This window comes from Aquarana catesbeiana, linkage group LG02, assembly GCF_042186555.1.
Source record: "Aquarana catesbeiana isolate 2022-GZ linkage group LG02, ASM4218655v1, whole genome shotgun sequence".
NCBI classification, from domain to species: domain Eukaryota; kingdom Metazoa; phylum Chordata; class Amphibia; order Anura; family Ranidae; genus Aquarana; species Aquarana catesbeiana.
In genome coordinates, this window is record NC_133325.1 from 690807103 (window position 1) to 690834603 (window position 27501).

The following is a 27501-nucleotide window of genomic DNA, read 5'->3' on the forward strand; positions in this document are numbered from 1 at the left end:
CTGGATACCGGACTTTGCCACAAAAGCCAGACCCCTCTATGAATGCACAAAGGGGGGAGAAAAGGAACCCTTTCAATGGGGACAACAAAACAGCATTAAGACATTAAGGTCTCCCTAATGCAGGCTCCTGCGCTAGGCTTGCCAGATAGCCAAAAAGTCTTCTATTTGTATGTCAGTGAAAAACAAGGAATAGCAGTAGGAGTCCTGACACAATACTCTTGGTCATGGCAGCGCCCTGTAGCATACCTTTCAAAACAACTGGACACTGTAGCTCAGGGATGGCCATCCTGCCTGTGGGCCATCGCAGCAACAGCCCTCCTTGTGGTGGAAGCTGACAAGTTGTCATTAGGTCAGGAGACTTATGTTCGAGTCCCACACCAAGTACAGGCATTCATGGATTACAAGGGGAATCACTGGTTTACTAACAGTCAACTGGTTGAATATCAAGCTATGCTGTGTGAAGATCCTCATATCCACTTAGAGACTGTAAATACTTTAAACTCAGCCACTCTGCTCCCCACCTCACAGGAACCCCTAACTCATGACAGTCTCCAGGTAATGGATCTGCAAGCCGACCAGACTTGAAAGACAGCCCCTTGGAAAATCCAAACGTTGAGTACTTTACTGACGGAAGCAGTTTTGTAAAAGATGTTTATCCCCAGATATAAGCTCAGACAATGGCCCTGCCTTTGTCGACAAGTGCCTGCAGGAATCAGCAACAGCACTTAAGATTACTTGTAAACTACACACTGCATATAGGCCCCAAAGCTCTGGAAAAGTTGAACGAATGAACCACACGCTCAAGTCACAACTGGCCAAGCTCTGTCAGGAAACCCAAATGAAATGGACCTTGATGTTGCCCATTGCTTTACTGAGAATTCGGAGTACCCCAACAAAGAGGACAAATCTGTCCCCTTTAAGGTACTGTATGGTAGGCCCCCAGCCATCATTAGAGTGATAAGAGGAGACTTGCATCAGATAGGAGGGGTAGTTAACCGTGAACTGATACAGAGACTTGGGGAGAGTAAGCAAGACATAGGGAAGTGGGTTCAAGAGAAACTTCCCATAAGCTTGTCGAACCCAGTACACCCCTTCAAACCAGGAGACACAGTGTGGGTAAAGGAGTGGAACTTAACCCCACTAGGGCCAAAATGGAGAGGTCCTTACACTGTTCAGCTATCTACCCCAACAGCCATTAAGGTAGCTGAGGTGACACCCTGGATACACCACTCCAGGGTAAAACGAGCTGCTGACCTCACAGACTCCTGGCACAGTACAGTGGATCTCCAAGATCCTTTGAGACTGAGATTGACCAGAGAAATCAGAAGGAAGAACTCCAGTCCTGTGTTCAGCACACCCCTGGAAGCTGCTGAATTTCGTTTCAATGTATTTTATTTTCAAATAAAAGTGAATACAACATAGGTCATAAACATGAAGCAGGTCCTCAGCCCCTCAGGAGCTGATAATGAATTAACAGTTACAGAACGATAACCATCACATTGTACAGGTAAATTCTAAAGTGATCAGAAAGTGGAAAGTATAACTTGAATATCAATAATACATAAAAGGATTCATGTAGGTGAAGAGGAAAACCCGGAGAATAAATTCTGAATTATCTAGTCGTTTTTTATTTTCACTCGGGTTACCTCACAATTAGGGATGAGCCGAACACCCCCCTGTTCGGTTCGCACCAGAACATGCGAACAGGAAAAAAGTTCGTTCGAACATGCGAACACCGTTAAAGTCTATGGGACACGAACATGAATAATCAAAAGTGCTAATTTTCAAGGCTTATATGCAAGTTATTGTCATAAAAAGTGTTTGGGGACCTGGGTCCTGCCCCAGGGGACATGGATCAATGCAAAAAAAAGTTTTAAAAACGGACGTTTTTTCAGGAGCAGTGATTTTAATAATGCTTAAAGTCAAACAATAAAAGTGTAATATCCCTTTAAATTTCGTACCTGGGGGGTGTCTATAGTGTGCCTGTAAAGGGGCGCATGTTTCCTGTGTTTAGAACAGTCTGACAGCAAAATGACATTTTGAAGGAAAAAACTCATTTAAAACTACCCGCGGCTATTGCATTGCCGACAATACACATAGAAGTTCATTGATAAAAACGGCATGGGAATTCCCCAAAGGGGAACCCCGAACCAAAATTAAAAAAAAAAAATGACGTGGGGGTCCCCCTAAATTCCATACCAGGCCCTTCAGGTCTGGTATGGATATTAAGGGGAACCCCGGCCAAAATTTAAAAAAAAAAATGATGTGGGGTTCCCCCTAAATTCCATACCAGACCCTTCAGGTCTGGTATGGATTTTAAGGGGAACCCCGCGCCAAAAAAAAAAAAAAAAACGGCGTGGGGTCCCCCCAAAAATCCATACCAGACCCTTATCCGAGCACGCAACCTGGCAGGCCGCAGGAAAAGAGGGGGGGACGAGAGTGCGGCCCCCCCTCCCTCCTGAACCGTACCAGGCCACATGCCCTCAACATTGGGAGGGTGCTTTGGGGTAGCCCCCCAAAACACCTTGTCCCCATGTTGATGAGGACAAGGGCCTCATCCCCACAACCCTGGCCGGTGGTTGTGGGGGTCTGCGGGCGGGGGGCTTATCGGAATCTGGAAGCCCCCTTTAACAAGGTGACCCCCAGATCCCGGCCCCCCTCCTGTGTGAAATGGTAAGGGGGTACATAAGTACCCCTACCATTTCACGAAAAAAGTGTCAAAAATGTTAAAAATGACAAGAGACAGTTTTTGACAATTCCTTTATTTAAATGCTTCTTCTTTCTTCTATCTTCCTTCATCTTCTGGTTCTTCTGGCTCTTCTGGTTCTTCTGGTTCTTCCTCCGGCGTTCTCGTCCAGCATCTCCTCCGCGGCGTCTTCTGTCTTCTTCTCCTCGGGCCGCTCCGCACCCATGGCATGGGGGGGAGGCTCCCGCTCTTCTCTTCTTCTCTTCTTCTTTTCTTCTTTTCTTCTTTTCTTCTCTTCTTCTCTTCTTCTTCATTTTCTTCTCCGGGCCGCTCCGCAATCCATGCTGGCATGGAGGGAGGCTCCCGCTGTGTGACGGCGCTCCTCGTCTGACAGTTCTTAAATAACGGGGGGGCGGGGCCACCCGGTGACCCCGCCCCCCTCTGACGCACGGTGACTTGACGGGACTTCCCTGTGACGTCACGGGGAATGCCACAGGGAAGTCCCGTCAAGTCACCGTGCGTCAGAGGGGGGCGGGGTCACCGGGTGGCCCCGCCCCCCCGTTATTTAAGAACTGTCAGACGAGGAGCGCCGTCACACAGCGGGAGCCTCCCTCCATGCCAGCATGGATTGCGGAGCGGCCCGGAGAAGAAAATGAAGAAGAAGAGAAGAAGAGAAGAAAAGAAGAAAAGAAGAAGAGAAGAAGAGAAGAGCGGGAGCCTCCCCCCCATGCCATGGGTGCGGAGCGGCCCGAGGAGAAGAAGACAGAAGACGCCGCGGAGGAGATGCTGGACGAGAACGCCGGAGGAAGAACCAGAAGAACCAGAAGAGCCAGAAGAACCAGAAGATGAAGGAAGATAGAAGAAAGAAGAAGCATTTAAATAAAGGAATTGTCAAAAACTGTCTCTTGTCATTTTTAACATTTTTGACACTTTTTTCGTGAAATGGTAGGGGTACTTATGTACCCCCTTACCATTTCACACAGGGGGGGGCCGGGATCTGGGGGTCACCTTGTTAAAGGGGGCTTCCAGATTCCGATAAGCCCCCCGCCCGCAGACCCCCACAACCACCGGCCAGGGTTGTGGGGATGAGGCCCTTGTCCTCATCAACATGGGGACAAGGTGTTTTGGGGGGCTACCCCAAAGCACCCTCCCAATGTTGAGGGCATGTGGCCTGGTACGGTTCAGGAGGGAGGGGGGGCCGCACTCTTGTCCCCCCCTCTTTTCCTGCGGCCTGCCAGGTTGCGTGCTCGGATAAGGGTCTGGTATGGATTTTTGGGGGGACCCCACGCCGTTTTTTTTTTTTTTTTTGGCGCGGGGTTCCCCTTAAAATCCATACCAGACCTGAAGGGTCTGGTATGGAATTTAGGGGGAACCCCACGTCATTTTTTTTTTTAAATTTTGGCCGGGGTTCCCCTTAATATCCATACCAGACCTGAAGGGCCTGGTATGGAATTTAGGGGGACCCCCACGTCATTTTTTTTTTTTAATTTTGGTTCGGGGTTCCCCTTTGGGGAATTCCCATGCCGTTTTTATCAATGAACTTCTATGTGTATTGTCGGCAATGCAATAGCCGCGGGTAGTTTTAAATGAGTTTTTTCCTTCAAAATGTCATTTTGCTGTCAGACTGTTCTAAACACAGGAAACATGCGCCCCTTTACAGGCACACTATAGACACCCCCCAGGTACGAAATTTAAAGGGATATTACACTTTTATTGATTGACTTTAAGTATTATTAAAATCACTGCTCCTGAAAAAACGGCCGTTTTTAAAACTTTTTTTTGCATTGATCCATGTCCCCTGGGGCAGGACCCAGGTCCCCAAACACTTTTTATGACAATAACTTGCATATTAGCCTTTAAAATTAGCACTTTTGATTTCTCCCATAGACTTTTAAAGGGTGTTCCACGGCATTCGAATTTACCGCGAACACCCCAAATTGTTCGCTGTTCGGTGAACTTGCGAACAGCCAATGTTCGAGTTGAACATGAGTTCGACTCGAACTCGAAGCTCATCCCTACTCACAATATGTAAAAGTGGATGATCCAGGACGGAGAGAGCTCCACCACCCCAATAGGGAACATACTGTGGCATCGCCACAGTGAAAAATCATGTAAATCAACCCATCACTTTCTGTAGAGGGTAGCAAGTATTGTTATCATACAAGACGGACCAAAGGTCTTGGAATAACAAGGAACTAATAAGCATAGCTTGTATTTGACCGCCAGGACAAGCAACTAGCTCAAATGTAATGGAAAAAACTGGAAGAATAAAATGTTTTTAACATATAACTGTTTTTTCCTTTCTTGAGGAATATGTGATATAGCCAACATAATGCTAGACCGTGTTACAAAAGAGAAATCGTGTTTGGTCTAGTTAAAAATCATTTGAGTAAGAAGTGGGGGGTGGGGACCTTAGGAAGAGTGAGTATGGGAGGGGAAAGAAGAGAAAAGAAAGGAAAGAGACAGAAGAAGATATGTAAGTTTATATTGGAAGCCGACTGGGGGGGAACCCGGAGTCTCATAGTCGCCTCTTGAAGACTCTAGTAGAGGGATATACCCACAAAATCTGCCCAAGGCTCCCATATAAATTTGAACTTTTCTGAGCGATCCAAGATCACGCCCGCCATCTTTTCCTGGTTCATAATCCAGGATATCTTTCGTTTGGCCATGAGAGTGGAAACATATGGTTGCTTCCAAGCTTTGGCTATAGTGAGCTTAGCTCCTAGAAGGATAAAGTATATGAGGCGTTGCGTATTCCTGGAGTGGGAAGTTAAGGAGTGCTATGAGAGGAGACACTTGAATGGATAAGTCTGTAATTTTGTTAATACAGGCGAAGATCTTGTGCCAAAACTGGCGTATTCTGGGACAGGACCACCAAGTATGTATCATGTCACCTCTTAATTCACAACCTCTGAAGCAGAGAGGAGAGGAGGATTGGAAAATCGCAGCTAGTTTAGATGGGACTAGGTACCATCTAGTTATAACTTTTACGCTAGCTTCCATGAGGCTGGTATTAAGTATCCCCTTGAAGGAGTTTGCGAAATTTCAATGCCAAGTGTCGGTTTTCCATTGTTGTGCCAAGTCCTCCCCCCATTGAAGCATGTAAGGTGCCTTGGATTGTGTTGATGATAGGGCCCTGTAAATCACTGAAATTCCCCCCCTCTGCTCAACGGTCTGGCCACACCAAGATTCATATTCAGTTATTAAGAGTTTGTGGGAAGATGTCTTACACTTTTTCTGTAAGAAGTTTGAGAGTTGAGAGAATCTGAAAAATTCTGAGGGGGGCATTTCCAAGTTACTAATACAATATGATTTGGAGATCGGGCCCAAAGGCCTGAGAAAGTGGCCTATCCTGTATAGCTCTTTGTCTAGCCACCATCGAAAGGCTTTAATGTCTAGCCCCGGTGGGTAGTCAGGATTATGGAATATGTGTTTAAGAGGTTCCATGGGAGATGAGATCTGATTGTTTTTCCGTAGGCCATCCCAGAGGTGGAAAGAGTGTGAAAGCGTCGGGGATAGGATTGAAGGTCTTAGTTTATTAGGACACCAGAGGAGATAGTCTATGGTATGGAGGGGTACTGCCAGCCTTTCAATATGTAACCAGTCGGGTTGTTCCCAGCGGGAGTATACTGTTGAAATTTGAGCAAGGTGGGCTGCTTGGAAGTACCAGAGTAGGTTAGGTAAACCTAGTCCGCCTTCAGTCTTGGCTCTAAACAAGATCGATTTTGAGAATCTATGACCTCCTTTGCCCCAAATAAATTTTATAATTTTGGCTTGGAATTTTTTTAATCGGGCTTTGTCAATAGGGATTGGGAGGGCCCTAAAGTAATATAGGATGCGGGGGAGAAGGGTCATTTTAATTGAATTTATTTTGCCAAGCCAGGATAACGAGAGCCCAGACCACCTGGTCAAGTCCTCTTCCAGTTTTTGGTATAGCTGAAGATAATTAGCTTGATAAAGAAGCTCTATCTTGGGGGTCAATTTAATTCCCAGGTATGTTATATGAGCTTCATTCCACGTGAATCTGAAACTCTCCCTAAGCCTGGCCAGCAAAGGAGTAGGTAAGTTGATGTTGAGCACGTGAGACTTGTCATAATTTACCTTAAGACCTGAGATAGTTCCGAATTCGTCAAGAAGGTGGCATGTGTTGGGGAGGGAGGTCAGGGGAGACGATATAAACATTAGAATGTCGTCTGCAAACAACGCACATTTGTGGTGACGGGAGCCGCACTGAACACCCTGTATGTTCGGATTAGATCTGATGGCGATTGCTAGGGATTCGATTGCTATGGCAAGAACCGGGCCATGTATGGAGAGAGTGTGGTGGCAAATGATTTATAATAGGGGATAGAAAATCCATCTGGGCCTGGGGCTGAGAGAGATTTAGAGTTTTTAATGACCGTGTATACTTCTTCCGCTGAAATAGGGGCATCTAATTTTTGACGATGGCCATCTTGTAATTTAGGAATTTGAATGTTATTTAAAAAACTGTCCATCTCCCGTTGAGGAGGGTTATGATCCCCACTGTATAAGGATTTGTAGTATCTCTGAAATTCCCCCATGTTGGGGATTCTGTGAGAGTGTGCCCCCCTGAATTTTAATTTTTGGGAGAGCTTGGGACCTGAATTTTGGGGTCTACTCGCTAGCATTGAGCTTAATTTGTCGCCATGACAGTAAAATTTGGATCTATTCCACCTTAACCATTTTTCAGCCTTGGTAGTGAGGGCCAGGTTTAGTGCCATACGGGCTGCATCTAATTTGGCTGTGGGTACCGAGCTAGGATTAGTTTTATGCATTTTAGACAAATCAGAAAATTCCTTATCTAGTTTTGCAATTTCCGCTTTATTGGACTTGTTAATGTGTGAAGCTATTTGGATTAAGTGGCCTCTAAGGACTGCCTTGTGGGCTGCCCAGAGGCAAGAGGGGCTAATATCTGGTGTGTTGTTGGTGTGAAAATAGGATTGGATAAGTTTTTTGATTTCCGCTGCTCTGGACGGGTCGCTCAGGATGGATTCATTAAGTCTCCAGCGTCTATGAGGGAGCCGGCTTCCCTGGCGGAGGAGTGTCAAAATTACCATGGAGTGATCCAACCAGACCACCTCTTTAATAAAAGCTTTTTTGGTTAGTGGGATAGAGGATGATGTAAGGAGAATATGGTCGATCCTAGAGAAGGTTCTGTGTGGGTTTGAGTAGTGGGTGAAATCTCGGGTGGTGGGGTTAACTTCCCTCCATATGTCGACTAGACCATGTTGAAATAATAATTTGGCTAATCGGAGGCTCTGTTTGGAAGGTCTAGTTAAACGTGGGCCTGGGGGTCTGGATTTATCTAGTCCCTGGTCGAACGCGGTGTTGGAGTCTCCCCCAAAAATCACCATGCCTTCAGTTAGCGGAGTTAGGGTCTGCAGCATGTTTTGGAAAAAGGCCAATTGGCCAGTATTGTGGGCATAATATGAGATAAATGAGTATAATTGTGCATCTAATTCACCCACCAGTAATAAATATCTCTGGATCTTTGTGTTCTGACTTTAAGGTGAATTTGCATCTCTTTGAGATGAAAATGCCTACTCCCTTAGTTTTATTCTCGGCATTGGCCAAAGAAAAGAAGGGGAAGTTAGAGTGTATGAACGATGGGCAGAAGTTTTTAGGGAAGTGGATTTCCTGTATGAGAATTACGTCATTTTTTTGCGAGTGCATGTAGTTAAAGATTTTACGTCTTTTAATGGGAGAATTCAATCCCTGCACATTATGCGTAACTACCTTGAGAGTAGTTTGTACCTGTGGTGTATTAGCCATTGAGCAGAGGCGGGGAACGAACTAGGGCCACATCAGCACTTACCCAATCGAGATCAAGGAGGCCAAGATACCGCGTAGGCCTGGCAGAGTCCTCGGATGTTATTATACAACCTCGGGGTGTTTCCCCCCAGTCGACTTCTGTAAAAAGATTATAATGAGTGTCTTGTGAAAGAGAGATGAAAGTAAAGGAGACAGGAAAGACGGAAGACAAGGGAGTCTTCCGAGGGATGGAGGTGACAGGATCCCCCATCTATGCGAAAGGTGAACTTTAGAGTCCCTCTAAATGACAGGGACTACACTTGTCTAGAGAAGAGACAAAAATCTGTTCTCACAGACAAGAGGGGGTGCATGAGCACCACTCCAGCAGACAGGCTACTAAAACTATGTCTCTAAGTATAACCAAAAAAAGAGGAGACTTAAAATGGTTGCTAGGCTCTAACATTAATAACAGACAAGATATTTCATCCTAAGCAGCTTCAAATAATGGAGATGTAAAATAGAGCAGGAGGTGAAACCACATATTGCCTTGAAAAAAAAAGAAAAAAAGTAAAGTAAAACTGTGAACCATTTTAGGATGAAGATAATAAACTGGATCCAAATGGGCATTGATACCCATGGTGAAGGGGACAGGGATGAAGAACATTCCGGATGGATAGGGTACACTAGGTATCTCATTCAGTGGTAGGGATATAGGAGGAGCAGGTCCCTATGATGGACCCAGACAGATTGTGGATATTGTCATTCCTCCTCCTCCTCTCGGACACCCCCATAGGGACATGGCCGAGACGGGGACCCTGACTAAAAATTGTGTCTAGTGCAATTTTTGGTAGGTCTCATTACCCCGGTAGGGTCTCCCCGCGAGATCCCCTCGGCCTAGTAAAAAATTCAGGCAAAGGGGTAACCATCTCACGAGAGATCAACCTGGGGTGCGAGTCCCCCCAGGTCACCTGAGAGGAAGAAAAAAGAAATTTCCATGAGGACCGGACACGGCCCAGACGGCCTCATAATCAAAAGAGTCATGGAGGGACTGTCTCCTTATGTTTCTTGGGCTTCACCGATTCCCATACTGGTGTCAGAGGGCTGGTTGGAAGTTGTCTTTTCGCTGAATTCGGATTTGATCCCGACTGTGTAGAATTAAAGTCCTGGCTGATAAGGCCCAGTTGAAGCAGGACCTTTTCTCCTTCTTGGAGCGAACCGAAAGTGTACGATTTGCCTTTCCAGATGAATTTTAGCTGAAACGGAAAGAGCCACCAATACTTGATAGCCTTGTCCATCAGGATTTGGAGGAGTGGTTTCAAGGATCTCCTCTGTTGTATAGTGGATGGGGAGAGATCTGCAAAAATTTGCAGTTGGTGGCCTTGGAAGATAATTTTAGGCATTGTTCTAGATTTCTGCATTATTTCCTCCTTGACGGAATAAAAATGTGGTTTGACCACGACGTCACGTGGAAGACCATCTGCTCTAGGTGGTTTGAGAGCCCTGTGAGCCCGGTCCAACTCCAATCTGTGCAGTGGGGTGTCAGGAAGTAAATCCTTAATGAAAGCTTGTATTGTTTCTGGTATGTCTTTATAAGACTCGGGGAGCCCCCTTAATCTGAAGTTATACCTTCGATTCCTGTTCTCCAGGTCATCGATCTTTGCATGCGCTGTTTCAAGCTGTTACTGGAGAATCTGTATGCAAGCAGTATTTTGATTTGTTCTAGATGAGGTGGCTTCCAGGTGCGTTTCTATTATTTCCATGCGGGATCCAATATTCTGTAGATCTGCTTTAATATCATTTGTAATCTTATTAGCTGTGTTAATTAATCCTCTGTCCAGGAGTACTGCAAATTTGTTAAAGAGATCTGCAACATCAACAGGCTTGGGTAGGCCTGAGTCCCCAGGCTGTAGTAGTTGTTGTGACTGGGGAGGACCTGCTTCCATGGGTGAAAAGTCTGCACCTGCCATGCAGCGTCCTAATAGGGACTCAGTAGAAGCAGGGGAGGTGAAGCCCAGGGCAGTGCTGTTTGCAAGGTTATCTTGCTGCAGTAAAGAGGGGGAAGACGTGGGCTGCGAGTTCTGTATATTGTCTGAGGTAACACAGTAAGAAGCCGCCGCCATCTTAGCTGTATCAGGCCGGGCCGGGGAGGCTTCAAAAGCGGGCTGTAGGTTGCGTCTTACCGCTCCCGAATACATGTGGATAGTCCCCGGGTTATCTTCCACGCTTGGGGAGTGGATCCAGTCGGCTGGTGCCGTTTGGTCTGCTGTCTCTGAGGCCGTAGCTGCTGGAGCGGGACGGAGCTCCCGGACTATGCGTCCATGTTAGGTGCTGCCGCGCATGCGCCTCCGGAAGCTGCTGAATTTACGCATGGCAGAAGATAGACAGACTGCAGCCCTGCGGCCAACACACTCCTGGAAGCTGCTGGGTCAACGCACGGCAGAAGATAAAGGATATCTACTAAGCTCTGCTCCAACCACAGCCCGGACGCTGGTTGGTCTACGCTCAAGCTGAAGCCTGAGGATATTCATTGGTGTAATGTTTACTAAAATCTTTATAACGAGACTGTTGATAGTCATAAATGTGATACTGACTGGGCTAAAAGAGGGGGAGAGTAACTCATGTGACCCTTGTATAAGGACCACCAGAGTAGGATCCATAGCTACCAAGATGTTACTGTGGCACTCTCATTATCAATGCAAGGGCACAGAGACTGGTACCTGCATACATAATGGGACTACCTATTCAATGTGCTCCTTTGAAAACCCTACTTATGCACCCTATAAAACTTGGCTAACCATTCGGAGCTTTAGCTCCACCGGTAAGCTGGTAAACCATACCCTGATCACCAACTCAAGTATTCCAGAGACAAGTTTTAATTATTTTCTGATTCTCCCTATAGTGTATGGAGTGCTAATATTTTTACTCTTTTTGCATTCTTATTGTTACCATGGGCCAAGGCCACTATCCCAGTGTTTTATAAGTGAATGAGAGACCCGGCTGAAGCCTACAATGGGGAATAATCTTGGTAGAAGAATGTTTTGTGCCTGCTAGTGAGGTCACCATAGAAAAGAAAAAAACAAAACTGTATGCTATTTAGTGATGCTTAATCTCGCTCATATTAATCGCTATGATTATGATCAAAGGGGGAATAAAGTAGGAACGGGGGTCAGTTTATATGGCCATAGTTATGTGTGTAGTAAAAAGCAAAAAGCTTGCTTGCTGACATCATTTAAGACAGATGAAGGAACCGCAGGAGCATACTGCAGAGAAACGAGTTTTGTATAAAGCTAAAAATATATATGGTTTTGCGGAACTTGTCTGGGTTAGTATAGGTTGATTTTTAAAAGGTTAGAATGTCTGGTAAAACAGAAGTGTACCGCCTGTTCGCTTGTGACGCAATATGCTGAAAATATATATCTACACTGTATTCACTGTATCTGACACTCTTGACGTGTAGACACGAGTCGGGTCAGGAGTGTCCATTCTTTTCTGGCCAGAAAGATGGAATAAAATCTCCCATACCAGAGTTCTTTGTCCAATAATGTCATTACCGATATTCTGCTACTTTATTGGGACACAAGTGCTAGCCACCTCACCAGCTTGGACTGCATTTCTGGGATTTGCCACGTCACCATGAGATACTGCAGTGCTGGTGTGTAAAATGCCAGGATGTAATGGGCCTCTGGTGCCTGCCAGTCCACCAAAAGGTAGTGCAGCACTACTACTTGGACCCTGCTGCATATGAGACAAGTCATGTGTTTCTCGTATTTTAGTTAGTTTTAGTTACCTTGGGTCAGGTATGCCTGATTTTAACAGAGACCTCTCCACTATTGTCTGAGCTATTTGTCAGGGTGCTGCTGCTACAGGTTCATATTCTGAGGTGGATTCTGTCAGAGAAGACTCCACCCGCTCTCATCTGACATGCTCAGAATCCTGTAGGCCTCTTCACTACTGTACCTTTTTTGGGACATTTTGTCCACTAAATTTACAGGTACCTAGAGTGACTCACAGGAAAAAGAGCTCCTGGCTGTCAGGGACTGCTTGAGCCACTAGAAATAAAATTCACCTGCTAGTGCTAGCAGAGGCTTGATCTTTCTAACACTGCGGTTTTGTGTACAATGTATAAGAGGTGACAGTGATATGCTGACACTGCACTCATTGGGGGGTGGGGGGGGTGGCCAAACACAAGTCCTGGCTGGTATTGGGGCTGATCCTGTTAATGCTGCATTTTTGGGGACATTATACTAAGGGGGATACTAATATAATTCTGTTTATGATCAATATATTGATCGGTATAGACACTATACTAGTAATAGCAGTGTTCAGCGACCTATAGCGTAAAGGCAATTGTGTGTGGGCAATCTAATGCTAACTTACCCTGGCTGGGAGGGACACTATCTGTTGTCACAAGTGAAACTTATACGGTGATCAGTGAAAAATATTGTGCACTGACACTGTAATAATGGCACTTGCTGGTTGACAAGGGTGATCAAAGGGTCAACTGAGGGTAATCAAGGGGTTAATTGTGCCTAACCAACGTGTATGTGTGGATATGGATATGTGCTGATTTTACTCACTGTATTGTTCTCAAAAAAGGGTCCAGAAAGAGAAGAACCAGCTAGATCCAGTACCTGTGTTTACTGCAGGTGATCAGCAAGGCCCCAGGGAAAACCATTAGCTGGGATCCCCTAATGGACTGCTCTTGAAGCAAATCTCAGAGGGGTCAGTGGAGGCGCACGCGCATGCGTGAGAAAACTTGGAAGTAGGTCGCATCGTACAGTACAGTACTTTGCTGGCGGGCGGTCCTTAAGCAGTTAAAGTCATTTTTGCTGTGTCTTATAAAATATTGAAATTCCCATCACTTTCAGCCCTGCTGGCAATGGTCACTAGGATAATTAGAGAGGGCGAATCTCCTCAACAGAGAAACAGACAGAAAAAACCCACTATCCTATCACTCTGAGAAGGAACAATAAAGGAACAGTATCATTACAATGCAAGAAGCAGAAGCATGTGTAATGAGGAAATATGGCTGCCATATACATATAGAATTACAAACTATATAATGAAATATATATTTTTTAATTTTAATACACAGTGATACAATTATTGTTCAAGCTAAAGTCCATTTCATTTCATATGAAAAATATTTTAAAATGTCTATAAATTCCTATACTTCCAATTTTCTTCCTATGCATATCATCAATGTTGACTCATATACACACTTAGATTTACATTTTGTCATTTCTTGGCCAGTTTCATCTTACAGGTGTGTTATAGTGGGAATATTAGGCATGCAAGGAGCTTAAGGTTAAAAATGACTTATTAAATATTTATTCCTATTAATATTTTTCATTTTTTTCCCTTCTGAAGCAGATGTTGCAGGTAACTAAGTGTGAAAAAGAAGTCAGACAAAATTAAAATTTATAAATGTTTTATTTTTCTGGCCTGCAGTATCTCAGGAGCAACTAGTAATGTTTGGAAAGGCCAAGGACAAGAACAAGGACAAAAACAGAATTATTTATGCTATGTCGAGAATGAGGACTATCACAATGAAGAAACTAGTATTATAGTAAAGTAGTATAGTAATGCACCAAAACACCCTAAAAGTTAAACCTAATGTAAACCTAATATTTCATTTTCCTGATATGTGCCTGCTGTACCATGTCTGAAAAAGTATCCTGTCCTCTTTGTATTGCTTCCTTTGTGTGAAATCTCTGGTGTTCCTGCCAGTCCTCCTAACAAAAGCTGACCACACTAGGCAGGAGAGCACAGCGTGGTCAGTTCTCTAGCTGGGCTGGAAACTCAGCCTGCTCTCTTCCAATGATAAGACTTGTGGAGACCCTGCCCTATCACAGCCATACACTGCTATTTCTCCTACCCCAGCTCTTTGAACGTCTAATGCATTTGAGAACAGAGGAAATGTGATTACTTATAAAAAAATGGGGAAAAGGTATTTATAATGTTTTTATATCTATAGATAAACGCTTTGCCATACATTTCTGTGTTATACTGGATGGGTTGTTTTACAAGGTGAGGGTTTCCATATGCTTTAAAGGTAAGAGCTCCTTGCTACTAACTATGGACCATGTGATCTTTTTAGTAATACATTTTGGAGAGACAACAATGCACAAGGTCACCACCTTACCTCCAGTAAATGGCAAGGAAGAAATAGTAGAAGAAGGAAACATTCTTCGTCTTGTTTCCATCTTCTAATAATTGTAGGGACTTTAAAATAATATAAAAAAAAAAAAGGAAGATAGGACATTTCCATGAAACGGGATCTATGAATGGAGGATAGATGGATGATTGATAGGACTGCCCCCTCCATTCATAGATCTTGTTTCTTTAATAGAAGCTGTACTACTGCTTCTATGAATGGTACAGCTAGGTGGAAAGGGTGGGCATAAACGGGTACTGTTGATAACAGCATGTGACAGTCCATTAGTTCTATTAACTCCCACTACACCAGAAGATTATGATGCGGGGGAGGGGGGTGGGGGAGCGTGGATGGATGAGGATTAAGCACAAGGGCACATCCTATTTACTGTAAGTTATGTCGGTTGTGCTGATTTTTCTGTTTTTTATTTTGGCTGCACCTGGCTTTAAACAACAATAGAAGACAAATGTGACTTGGGTATTAATGTTACTTACAAACAGAGTGAGACAACAGGAAGTGAGAGGAAATCTCCCCCTAGGAAGGGAAATTCACTCCTGTTATGCCCTGTACACACGGTCGTTTTTTCCGATGGAAAATGTGTGAGAGGAACTTGTTGTCGGAAATTCCGACCGTGTGTAGGCTCCATCACACATTTTCCATCAGAATTTCCGACACACAAAGTTTGAGAGCTTGCTATAAAATTTTCCGACAACAAAATCCGTTGTTGGAAATTTCAATCGTGTGTACACAAATCCGACTCACATAGTGCCACGCATGCTCAGAATAAATTAAGGGACAAAAGCTATTGGCTACTGCCCCGTTTATAGTCCCGACGTACGTGTTTTTTACGTCACCAAGTTCAGAACCATCGGATTTTCTGACAACTTTGTGCGACCATGTGTATGCAAGACAAGTTTGAGCCAACATCCGTCGGAAAAAATCCATGGATTTTGTTGTCGGAATGTCCGATCAATGTCTGACCCTGTGTACAGGGCATAAGAGTTATCATGGGAAAAAGGTGTCTCCTGAAGCTTTATCACCGATCCTTGTTTCCACAACCCAAAATTTTCAAAATCCAATTGCCATAGGGACAGAAAATGAAGTGAAATTTTCTGAACAGGGACACAGACATTAAAACAAAAGTTACAGGGGTGTTAACCCTTCCCTATGCTATCCAAAAACTTTAACATTTTTTTTCTTTTGGCTGGAGCTATGCTTAAAAAAATTAACCTGTTTCCACTTACATACAAATTCAACTTAAAGAAGAGTACCGCCTGGGGAAAAAAATGAAATGTCAGCAGCTACAAATACTGTAGCTGCTGACTTTTAATACTAGGACACTCACCTGTCCAGGGAGCCCGCGATGTTTCTGTGACGAACGCGGGTGTCAGATCCCTGCCCTCCTCGCTAACTTGCAAGGAAGGATCGGCCAACCTCACACCACGCTGTCACTTACGTAACAATGCCACTCTCAGCTGCGCCCAGCACAAAGATTTTCCAGCTTGCAGGACCACAATCTAGGTGCGAGCAGCCTGAGAGTGATTGTCACTGGGCTAATTACACAATTAACCCTTTAACTGCCACCACCCCCGTTTAAAAGACCGAGCCGGGGGAGACTCGTAATTTTGCAATACCAATTATAATTTTAGAATAAGCGTCTGCCACACACACTGCCACCACAGACAGGTCTGCTCAGAGTCTTACTCTACAACAGTAGCGCCCTTCAAGAGGCAGGTTCGTTTATAGCTTGCATTAAGAGCTTTAGAGACAAGGTTAACACTTTTCCACATAAGGCCCCTTTCACACGAGGCGGGCTCCGTTTATACGGAGCCCGCCACGGTCTGCCGGCTCAGCGGGAGATCTGTCCGTTGATCTCCGCTGAGCCGGCGGATGACAGGTCCCTCTCCGCTCACTGAGCGGGGAGGGGCTTGTCAGGCGCCGCTGCCGCCTATGGAGGGATCGGACGAAAACGGACAGCGTGTCCGTTTTCGTCAGATCTCACCCGATCCGATCCGCCAGCGACGGATCTGGACGTAGAGCCATACGTCTGCTTTTAGCGGATCGGACGGGGTCGGATGTCAGCGGACATGTCTCCGCTGACATCCGACGCTCCATAGGCTAACATGGAGCGCCCGTTCAGGTCCGCCGTCAAAACTGACAGGCGGACCTAAACGGTCCGATCGTGTGAAAGGGGCCTAAGGGTTTATTATGAAAAGGTCAAAGTTGATGCAAATAAAATATTTACAGAAAAAAGATGTTTCAAAAGACAAAGACAATATACAGCCACAAAGCAATAAGGTAGAATTGGGAAGGAAGAATACTTGCAATTAATGTCCGAGGGTTGATCAGAGTTCGATCGATGAGCTAGGTAATTGGTTCTCGACTTGGCAGATGTTTCTTCTTGGATGGTAAAAGGAGAACTGCCCATTGTCTTGGCATCTCCTCTTTTCTGTCAAATCAAAGGGGGTGTTGACAGCGACCAGTAACCAATCATCTGGCCATCTTGTTTTAGGGGTTGGTTGCTGGGAGGTGTCTACACTCATGACCACGTCCCAGGTAGATTTTGCAATACATATTCATATATCTGCATCTATAGTGTTTACAGACTCCAAATATCCATATTATTATTCAACTTGAGATTTCCTTCAAAACAAGTCTAAACATGCCATATCTATAACGTATAGCCTGCTTTGGAGGAATAAGTGGTCCCAGGGGTTTCCCATATGACCTGCCATAGGGGTGTCTGGACTTGAAACGTTCCATATTATCTGAGGAAACTAAATATGTCCAGATTATGGCTGTGCTATTACTAAGTCAGAAGTTATGAAACATGCTGAAATTTCATACTTATTCTACTGAAGTGTATTCAGACAATTTACGACCGAGGCCTGTTAGGTCTCTGAATGGGGAGGGTGACAGTTTTACGACAGGCCTGAACACTGCCCTTACAACAAATGTTTTCTACTGACCTAACCTGGTTCTGTTTTCTCTGTTGAGATAACCTTTTCTGTTGAACTTAAAAAGCTTTGAATTCCTAAGACAAGGAAGGAGGGAGTTCAGAGTTCTCTGTAAGGTTACATGGTTAGCCAAACTGTCATGGCTACTTCCACACAAGATGGCAGCTAGCTACAGCTTTTCATGTCCCGTACTTGATATCGTTACACCTCCCCCTTAGGTGGTTGCATGGGAGGGAACTACAATTTCCCTCCTGACGCAACCGACTCCTTGTCGTGACAGCCCATCAGCATTGCCATGGGTGCTGCCTTTCTTATGCTGGATGGTGAAATGGTATTGCTGCAGAATTAGGCTCCACCGAAGGAGTTTGCCATTCTCCCCAGCAACACGATTTAGCCAGCTCAAGGGATTGTGATCTGTGATCACAGTGAAGTGCCGTCCATAAAGATACGTTTGTAACTTCTGGAGAGCCCACACGATCGCAAGACACTCCTTTTCGATCGTGGCATATGCTACTTCCCTGGGAAGCAGCTTCCTGCTCAGGTAGAGGATGGGATGCTCCTCTCCGGCCTCGTCCACCTGGCTCAGGACTGCACCCAATCCAAAGGCAGAGGCATCCGTCTGCACAAGGAAACGGCGGGTGAAGTCTGGAGCCTGCAGCACAGGTGCGCTGGCCAGCGCCTCCTTCAAGGCCTGAAATGCCTGCTCACATTCTGGTGTCCAAGACACCACCTTGGGCAGTTTCTTTTTGGTTAGGTCAGTCAGAGGTTTGGCCAGGCTACTATAGTTACATACAAATTTCCTATAGTAGCCAGCGGTCCCCAAGAAAGACATAACCTGCTTTTTGGTTTGAGGGGTAGGCCAGGCAAGGATGGCCTCAACCTTCCCTGTCTCGGGTTTCAGGGTACCTCCTCCTACCTGGTGTCCCAAGTACTGCACATCAGTCATGCCAATCTGACACTTACTGGGTTTTACAGTCAGATTGGCAGCCGTCAGTTGGTCCAGGACCTGTGACAGGTGCACCAGGTGTTCTTCCCAGGTAGGGCTGAACACGGCGATGTCATCCAGGTAGGCTACGGCAAAGGTTTCCAGCCCCTCCAGTAAGTCATTCATGACTCTCTGGAAGGTAGCTGGGGCATTCTTCATCCCAAACGGCATGACGGTAAACTCGAACAATCCGAATGGGGTGATGAAGGCCGACTTTTCCCGAGCCTCAGGGGCCAGAGGAATTTGCCAGTACCCCCTGCTCAGATCCATGATTGTTATATAACGGGCGGCCGCCAGCCTATCTAACAACTCATCAATCCGGGGCATGGGGTAGGCATCTGCAGTAGTGATGGCATTCAGCTTCCGGTAGTCCACACAGAACCTGGTCGTCTGGTCCTTTTTAGGGACCAAGACTACTGGGGACGCCCAGGCACTGTGGGACTTCTGAATCACCCCCAGCTGCAGCATTTCCTCCACCTCCCTTTTCATGTCGGCCAGCACCTCCAGGGAGACGCGATAGGCCGACTGTTTAATGGGGGGATGTGCCCCGGTGTCCACCTGGTGGACAGCGAGGTGTGTCCTCCCAGGTTTTCCCGTAAACCTGCTACCATGTACTGCCAGCACTCGCTTCAGTCCAGGTACCTGGGTGGGGGTAAGATTGGAGTTTATCAGGAGTTCTGAGTCTACCTCCCTGGTGTCTGCTAGCAGGTCTAGAAGTGGATCAGCCTCCTCAGGCTCTGGCCTGCTGCAGACCGGCATGACATAGGCCGTGCGCTTATGATGGGCTTTGATCATGTTAACATGAATGGCCTTCTGCCGTCTACGCCCTTCTCCCAACCTGACCAAATAGGTGACATCATTCAGACGCTGGGCGATGGTGTACGGGCCTTCCCATGCTGCTTGGAGTTTGTTCTGCCGCAGGGGAAGCAGAACATACACCTTCTGACCAATGTCATAGGTCCGCTCCCTAGCATTACGGTCATACCACTCTTTCTGCCTAGTCTGGGCCTGGGTCATGTTCTCCCGCACAATTTCCACCAGCGTCTCCATTTTATCTCTGAATTTTAGGACATAATCCACAACAGAGACCTTTGAGTCGGCAATCTTGCCCTCCCAGGTCTCACGGATTAGGTCCAGGGGTCCTCTTACCCTCCGTCCGTACAAAAGTTCAAATGGCGAAAAGCCTGTGGACTCCTGAGGCACCTCTCTGTAAGCAAACAGCAGATGAGGCAGATATCGTTCCCAGTCCTTACCCTGGGAGTGCACAAAGGTGCACAACATTTGTTTCAAAGTTCCATTGAAACGCTTGCACAAACCGTTCGTTTGTGGGTGATAAGGACTGGCCATGATATGCGTCATCTGTATTTTCCGACAGAGAGCTTGCATCAAGTCGGACACAAACTGAGGGCCTTGATCGCTAATGAGCTCAGCCGGGAATCCCACTCTTGTGAAGATTCCCAGCAGAGCATCAGCGACCTTGTCTGCCCGGACGCAGGAGAGAGCCACCGCCTCTGGATAACGCATGGCATAGTCGACAACTGTAAGGATATAACGTTTGCCTGAACTGCTAGGGATGGCCAAAGGCCCAATGATATCTACTGCCACCCTCTTAAAAGGTTCGTCAATCACAGGCAAAGGTTTTAGCGGAGCCCTGTGTACATCCCCTGCCTTGCCAACTCGCTGGCAGGTAACACAGGACCGACAGTAGTCAGCTATGTCAGCGAGCATTGTAGGCCAATAAAAGTTATGTATCAACCGCCCTCGGGTCTTAGTGAACCCCAAGTGCCCTGCGAGGGGAATCTCATGAGCCACTTTTAGCAGCTGTCCCCTAAATTGACTGGGTACAACCAGCTGCCTGCTACCTAGGTCAGCCTCATTCCTCTCTGCAGGCATATTTTCTCTGTACAGTTTACCTTTGTCCCAATAGACCTTTTGTTTGTCATTCTCTGCAGGGGGGCGATCAGCTAGACTCCTGAGCTGTGCTAGTGTTTGGTCTGTCTGCAGTGCTGTTTCAAAGGCGGAACAACAGGTCCCAGCCAGCAGTCCTGTGGCAAACATGGACGGCTGCTGAGGCTCAACAGAGGTGGAGTCCACTGGGTCAGAACAGGGAGAGGGCCCAGAGACCTCCTCCTGCTGTTCTGCGACCAGGGCCTGCACCTCGGCTGCCTTTGCAGCACTGCGAGTGACCACCAATACTGGCAATGCATCATCATCATTATCATCATCATCATCATCATTATCATCACATTTAACCTTTATCAGTTCAGCATCATTGGAACATACATCAGTTACCTTCACTAGCAAGGGGGCCTTCTCTCATGTCTCTGATGAAGGAGGACCTTGCACTTCCACTCCACCCTCCCCCTCCCTCTGTCCATCTACAGGTTGCCCAGATATTATCCCAACATCTGTAAACAGTACCTTGGTAGGTCCAGAGAGATCCGTGGGAGCATCCTGGGTGCTCTTAGCAGGGGCATAGTATGAAACAAGGGTACCTAAATCAGAACCCAACAACACCGCAGTGGGGATCTCCTCCGAGACACCCACCTCTCTCATCCCACTTCCGGCACCCCAATCAATGAAAACATAGGCACGGGGTACACGGGAACGGGTCCCCCCAACTCCGGTGAGGGTAAGGAACTTCTCTGGGATGATGTCTGTTTCTTCTATAACCTCTGGTCTGACCAATGTGACTTCGGCTCCGGTGTCACGAAAGCCTGTTACAGTCCGGTGGCCTACGATGACTGGCTGCAAGTTGGCATTGGTTCCGGGAGGTTTCCCACTGACGAGCAGCACAGCAGAGGGGTTGCTAGCCGGATGGCCAGGTGATGTCGTCTTCTTCTGCTCAGGGCACTGCGTCCTGAGATGTCCGGCTTCCCCACAGTTGTAGCATTTGCGTTTGTCAGTTAGGAAGGCCTTGGCTCCAAGAGTTGCAGGTTCCGGCTGCTGAGGAAGTTGTTTGGTAGGCAGAGGAGGGGTTGCCGTGTGCGATTTCCCTCCTTTCCAGCCATTCGGAGGAGCCTTGCGATGGTCAGATACCCGAGAGTGGATATAGGTATCTGCCAGTTCTGCTGCTGCTTTGGCAGAGGTTGGCTTTCGCTCCAGCACAAACTGTCTGACGTCTGTAGGACAGATGTGCAAAAGTTGATCTTCAATCATAAGATCTTCCAGGGATTCAAAAGAATCGGCTTTCCAGCCTTTAGTCCACTGCCGGAATGTGGTACGTAAGCGACCTACCACATCCATGTATGAGTCCCCAGGCCCCTTTTGCAAGGACCTAAAACGCTTCCGGTACACTTCCGGGGTTAGCTAAAACTTTTGGATGATTGCAGCCTTTAGGGCCTCATAATCGTCGCACTGCTCTTCTGACAGTTCGACATAAGCATCCAGGGCCTTGCCTCGTAGCCCTGGCGTCAGGTACCGGGCCCATTGTGCTGGGGGCAGATGGTACTGACGGCAAGTTTTTTCAAACGACAGTAGATACACGTCAATGTCACTGTCCTTTTCCATAACTGGAAACTTGGCTGCCGGGGTCACTGGCAGAGAGGCATCCCTGTGCTCTAGGGATCCGAGGTTCTGAGCCTGTCGCTGCTGCTGGAGCCTAGCCATCTCCAGTTCGTGCCGACGATCAGCCTCCCTCTCAGCCCTGCGTTCCTCTCGCTCGGCCTGGCGTTCCAGAAACTGCAAGTACACCACAGGATCCGTCTCCCTGAGGTTTTGTAGAGTTTCTTGCATTTGAAGAGAGTCTATGATGGTTTCAGGCAATCTGATGCTGGCCTGCTCTTGTGATGGCTTAGAGAGGTAACAATCCGTGGTATTCCAGTGTCAGTCTCTGCTTGCCCATCTGGTGAGGCCGCCTCTGAACCACTGGGCTCTGGAGTAACGGAAACCCTTTCTGGTCCAGTTTCCCCCAGGTTCTGGTCTGCACGGATATCAAACTCCTGTAAGGCATGTATCAAGCCTTCACGATTTTTGTCACCGACGTCAATTGCTCTTTCTGCGCACTCAACAGTCAGTTCATTCTTGCTCATCTTTTTATATGCTGATAACCCAGACATGTTGCAAGCAGAAAGGATAGAACAGAAAGAAGAGATAGGAAGAAGGTGTAGGAAGGAGCTGTTGCTGTATGTCTCTCTTGAAAAAATAAAAATCAAAAAATATGCACCAGCTTGTCTCTAAGGACTGTTTCCACAAAGGTTACAATCCTTCAGTGCAGAGCTAATTCCTAACAATGCACTGAATGCTCTTAATGCGAAACTATCCCGCTACGCTGCCAGCCAATATGTGACGAACTCGGGTGTCAGATCCCTGCCCTCCTCGCTAACTTGCAAGGAAGGACCGGCCAACCTCACACCACGCTGTCACTTACGTAACAATGCCACTCTCAGCTGCGCCCAGCACAAAGATTTTCCAGCTTGCAGGACCACAATCTAGGTGCGAGCAGCCTGAGAGTGATTGTCACTGGGCTAATTACACAATTAACCCTTTAACTGCCACCACCCCCGTTTAAAAGACCGAGCCGGGGGAGACTCGTAATTTTGCAATACCAATTATAATTTTAGAATAAGCGTCTGCCACACACACTGCCACCACAGACAGGTCTGCTCAGAGTCTTACTCTACAACAGTAGCGCCCTTCAAGAGGCAGGTTCGTTTATAGCTTGCATTAAGAGCTTTAGAGACAAGGTTAACACTTTTCCACATAAGGGTTTATTATGAAAAGGTCAAAGTTGATGCAAATAAAATATTTACAGAAAAAAGATGTTTCAAAAGATAAAGACAATATACAGCCACAAAGCAATAAGGTAGAATTGGGAAGGAAGAATACTTGCAATTAATGTCCGAGGGTTGATCAGAGTTCGATCGATGAGCTAGGTAATTGGTTCTCGACTTGGCAGATGTTTCTTCTTGGATGGTAAAAGGAGAACTGCCCATTGTCTTGGCATCTCCTCTTTTCTGTCAAATCAAAGGGGGTGTTGACAGCGACCAGTAACCAATCATCTGGCCATCTTGTTTTAGGGGTTGGTTGCTGGGAGGTGTCTACACTCATGACCACGTCCCAGGTAGATTTTGCAATACATATTCATATATCTGCATCTATAGTGTTTACAGACTCCAAATATCCATATTATTATTCAACTTGAGATTTCCTTCAAAACAAGTCTAAACATGCCATATCTATAACGTATAGCCTGCTTTGGAGGAATAAGTGGTCCCAGGGGTTTCCCATATGACCTGCCATAGGGGTGTCTGGACTTGAAACGTTCCATATTATCTGAAGAAACTAAATATGTCCAGATTATGGCTGTGCTATTACTAAGTCAGAAGTTATGAAACATGCTGAAATTTCATACTTATTCTACTGAAGTGTATTCAGACAATTTACGACCGAGGCCTGTTAGGTCTCTGAATGGGGAGGGTGACAGTTTTACGACAGGCCTGAACACTGCCCTTACAACAAATGTTTTCTACTGACCTAACCTGGTTCTGTTTTCTCTGTTGAGATAACCTTTTCTGTTGAACTTAAAAAGCTTTGAATTCCTAAGACAAGGAAGGAGGGAGTTCAGAGTTCTCTGTAAGGTTACATGGTTAGCCAAACTGTCATGGCTACTTCCACACAAGATGGCAGCTAGCTACAGCTTTTCATGTCCCGTACTTGATATTGTTACAGTTTCGGATCGGCTGTCGGTTGTTGCCGCCGCCATTCAACTTAAGGGAAACCGGCAGTGAAGCTTTTTGGGTTCACGGCCAGTTCCCTACTGTGCTTTCTTACTGGCCCGGCGGAGGAAGGAGGAGGGGGGCCGAACTACCGAGGGAAGGCAATTATCAATTTGTCTAATTTCATACTTGAGAAAAGACATACTGATCTATTGAGTAGAGGGCTCTCTTTCTCCCCTTCCAACACTATGGATCACTTTGAGGTATTCAAGGATTTAAACCTCTTTCTTAGAAGGGTCTACTTTAAATTGCTATATATGGAGAGACCGACTGATACAAATGCTGTAATCAGTGAAAGTGACTCTAAAGCCTCATACACAAGATCGGACTTTGTACAAACTTTCCCGTGGATTTTTGTACAAAGGGCGTTGGCCGTAAATTAATTAAGCATACACACAGCAGGACTTTTTCAGCCAACTTTCACCAAATCACATGGTTTTTCAGCTCTTTACCGCCACCCTTTGGTCAACTTCTGTATTGTTGTCTGATCTTTTGCATTGGTTCTGAGCATGCGTGTTTGTACTTTGGACTAAAGTCCTATGGACTTGTGTACACACGATAGGATTTTGCACCATAGGACTTTTGTTGCCGGAAAGTTTGTCTGTTTGCACAGCCAACATTTGTCCGATGAAAACCGAAAAAGTTTGTCCGATGGAGCGTACACACGGTAGGATGTTGCCTTAAAACAGCTAATTTGCATATTAGTTGTCAAAAAGTCCTATCATGTGTATGGGCCTTAAGGATAAAAAAGCTATTCAACAATTGGTATCCTTACTGGTGGAAGGAGGAGATCTTTCAGAGGATGAAGAGGCAGAGAAACCCTCTAGTTGGAAAAGAAATGCGGGTTTAAAAATTTGTTCAGTAAATATGCCACAATTTAGGAAGAATAAAAGATTGAGTATTTTCCTTGACTTGGTACAGGAGGACCTGGACTGGGAAAAAATCGGGGAAAGTAATCTTTCAGATGAGGAACGGAGAGCACTTAAAGAATTACAAGAAGCCCGCAATGTTGTCATCAAACAAAGTGACAAAGGGGGGAATGTAGTCCTTATGTCTGCTGATATGTATGAGAGAGAGGTGCGTCGTCTTCTCTCAGACGAAAAGACATATAGGAAGCTTAACCACGACCCCTTTGCCCCTTTGCCCCTTTGGTTTGGCTTATTAATGATAAACTTCTTGGGCCTTCGATGTCGACCTAGTATCTAAAAAGGAAATGGATTATCTGACTGTAAATGATTATAATTTACCAACATTTTACATCATCCCCAAAATTCACAAAAATAGGGATAATCCTCCGGGAAGGCCAATAGCATCTGCAATTAGGGGACCACTGGAGAGATTAGGTAAATATATTGATTCCTTGATAAAAGACCTGGTCAGATCTTAGCCTTCTTATGTGCGTGACACAGGTGATGTACTTCCCGGAGGATACCCTTTTGGTGGGTATAGCCGTAGAAACCCTATATACGTCTATCCCCCATGAACGAGGAATAGCCGCAGTGTATCACTTCCTTGAACAGAAATGTCCAGAAATGGAAACACAAAACGAGTTCATTATAGAGCTCTTGGAGATTGCGCTTAAAAACAATTTCTTCCAATTCTCTGGTTCAAATTATCAGCAACTCCAAGGCACCTTGATGGGGGCACCGGCCTATGCGTGCCTCCATCTGGGATGGTGGGAGGAAGAAGTGGTGCATGCCTCGTCGCTGTACCTCAGCCATGCTAGGTCCTGGCTGAGGTACATCGACAATGTACTGATGGTATGGGCGGGATCTAGAGCAAAATTGACCAAATTCATGGAAGAGCTAGCAATAAATACACGCAACATACATCTAACCTTTGTAGCTGACCCACATGAGATTTCCTTCCTGGATTTCTCTATTAGACTCTTAGATGGCCAACTCATTACCAGGACATTCAGGAAAGATACAGCAGCAAACACTCTATTACGGGCAGACAGTCACCACCCTCACTCCTTAATCAGAGGATTTCCAGAACTCGGAGGAACTGTTCCACTGAAGAAGACTATAGACGTGAGTCTTCAGAACTTTACCAAAGGTTTAGAGAGAGAGGCTACTCTCATCGCATATTGAGAAAAGCCAAACAAATCGCAGGCCAACGATCAAGAAAGGAACTTTTGCAATCCCAAACAATTAAAAACCATTCGAATAAGGATTCACTGGTGAGGTTTATAACCTAGCCGGAAGACCTAAGGAAGATTGTAGGTGATAGGCCTTCTGTAATTGCCAAACGAGCCAAAAATCTAAGAGATACACTAGTCCAATCAGAGTATCAAAGACCTCAAAATAGAAATTGGCTCACTGATATGCCAAAAATGAATGGGATGTTTCCATGCGGCCACTGTGGTACCTGTAAACATGTGGACCGCTCACAAACATTCAGAGACTCTAATGGTGGCCATGAATATAAAATCAATTTGCTTATTAATTGTGCCACAACCAGAGTCCTGTGCATCTTGGAATGTCCATGCAGGAAATTATACGTGGGTAAAACCAAACGCCAGCTATGTGTTAGATTTAATGAGCGTTTAAAGAGCATTAGATTTAATGAAGATACCCCGATAGCTACCCACTTTGCAGAATTTCATAAGGGAAATGTTCGAGGGTTGAAGGTTAAAGGATTCTATTCTCTTAAGCTGAGTGACCCCCAGAGGGGATTTTGATACGATACCCCCCGCAAGGAAAAATCCTGGATATTCAGGCTCAACACTCTTCAGCCGGCTGGCCTGAATAACGAACTGAGCCTGAAAGTTTTCCTTGAACCCTAAAAAATAAGCAGGTTAAATTTCCCCCTCCCTCCCCTCCCCTTCCCTTCCCCCTCATACCCCCCCAACCTACCACCCCTAGCTCTGTATGATATGTTCATCAAGTATTTATTTTGAAACCAGATTACTGGACAGCAATGAGTTATCCTGAATTAATATTTTTCAAACACATAACATCTATTGAGTATCCCACATCTGTGAGGGGGGAATCTTGTCTGTGGGGTGTGTGGGGAAGTGATTCAAGCACAGTGGTTTTTACTAATTTTATATCTTTTTGTGTTTCAGTTGATTGTTTTTTGACATTGTGAGAGTGTGGTTCACCGGTGTTGAGGCACTAAGTTGTGTCACCTCTGATGAACCTCACACTTTTAATCTTCCTTTTTTCATCAATAAATTCTTATATATTTGTACCATAGACTGTAGCTGACCCTCCGATTATTTA